Raw genomic sequence first — 2,022 nt, forward strand, 5'->3', positions numbered from 1 at the left:
GGATGGACCTGCAGGTGGCGCTGTTCCGAAGAATCATGCTTGATCAAGCCACGCCTTTAACCCTTCTCAGCCAATGATCATCGAGCGCGGGAACTGCAAAGATCTCTCTTCGTTGGGCTTCCCTGTGTTTTGAAACTGATTGTCTTATCGAATATTACATTTTTCTGTTATAAGGCCGGTATTACACTATAAAAGTTTTCTCAAAGTCATTTTATAGAACTTGAAAAATTCAACCAATAAGATTATCGGTTGCATTTGCTCTAATGTAAACTATGAGTTTTATTGGTTGGATTTTTTGAGTTTTATAAAAGGGATTTTACCAAAGGGACTTTTGTAGTGTAATACCGGCCTTACACTATAAAATTTTCATAAACGTTCTGTTATAACACTTTAACAATGCACCCAATAAGACTATCGGTTGCATTTGCGCGAATATAACCGGTAAGATTATTGGTTGCATTTTTCAAGTTTTATAAAAGAACTTTGATCAAACTTTTATAGTGTAATCATTTATTGATTGTTTTTCTTCAAGTTTTGCAAACGATTTTATCAAACTGTTATAAAACTTGAAAAACTAACCAATAAGTGCATTGGCGTAAGCAAAGGGGGGGGGGGGTTCTAACATCTCGCGCGAGCCAAGGTTATAGTGTTATTTTGCAGGAAAAAACTGTCGATTAAAATTTTTTGTTTAATCAGTTTAATCCCAGACCTAATGATAAAGTATTATACAATGCCCATAAAATGTATTTACAGTTTGTCTTACTCTAAGTATGGATAGCTTCTCGATTTACCCCAACATGTTTATCGTATTTCTTTTCAAACGTGTCAATTGCGTTAGAATTTACCAACCCCGGGGGTATTAACCCAATTAGAAATTTGTTGCCCTGTTTCTCTTAAGGCCAACAAAAAGAATTCCGCGTTTCTAAGCGCAATATTCGCTGAGATCTTTAACTTCAAAAAATGGAGAAAAGTTGGGAGGAGCAGGGTAAATATGGGTAAACGCATTTTACTAGCATTTATGGTTTTCCCCAAACATTTCTAGGGCCGACCAAAGCCTGAAATTCGGACATTGACTGGGTCATCTGGCCAGCCAGTTAGCGATTTTTCCGACTTTGGCCGTAGCCACATGCGTACGCAAAGAAGGAGGGAGTTTTGGGGTTCTAATCCTCTCCTCAAGCCGAGATTATAGTGTTATTTTGCAGGAAAAAACGTAAAAAAACACCCCCTCATAAGAAAAAAAAATTCCCTCCCTTCCCCCCCCCCCCCGAGAAAAGAAGTAATGGTCGATTCCGGACCACCGCTTCTCTCGCTGATAACGATAACGGTACTTGTCTCCGAACATAGCCCATTGTACCAGGACAGCGCTTACCATATGCGGGCCCGGATTAAAATTCAGAATTTCAGAATTGATTAAAATTCAGAATTTTAGAATTGATTAAAATTCAGAATTTTAGAATTGTTTGATTAAAATTCAGAATTTTAGAATTGCTTGATTAAAATTCAGAATTTTAGAATTTTTTGATTAAAACTCAAAATTTCAGAATTTTTTGATGTGAATTCAGAATTCTAGAATTCATTAAAAAAACAATTTCAGACATGGTGGAAATTCAGAATTTAAGAAAGAAATAATTCCAGAATTATTTCTTTCCAGATATAAGTGCAGAATTTTCCAGAATTCATGAAAATTCTGAATTTGTGAAAAAAATTATTGTTACCGTAAATAAGGGGCCCCAAAACGTGAAGCCCGGTGTGGCCGCACCTGTCGCACACCCCTTAAGGGTGGCTCTGTACTGTACTAATAACAAAGAACTGTACTGGTTCCGAAACGCTCGATGATAATACTCACTGTATATAACACAACTTATGATATTAATACGTTTCTAAATAATAAATCGCAGATAATATTGAATTGGGAATAGTTGCAGGAACAAGCTTAAGTATTAAGCGTCCCGGTGAAAAACAGCTTTGCGGCCCTCTAAAACGGGGTTTCCTAATCCCCTTATGTCCATGAACACCCTGGTG

This window comes from Pholcus phalangioides, unplaced genomic scaffold (genome assembly GCF_987345545.1).
Source record: "Pholcus phalangioides strain wild (caught in Gottingen) unplaced genomic scaffold, Ppha-v1.0 ptg000007l_1, whole genome shotgun sequence".
Classification (NCBI taxonomy): domain Eukaryota; kingdom Metazoa; phylum Arthropoda; class Arachnida; order Araneae; family Pholcidae; genus Pholcus; species Pholcus phalangioides.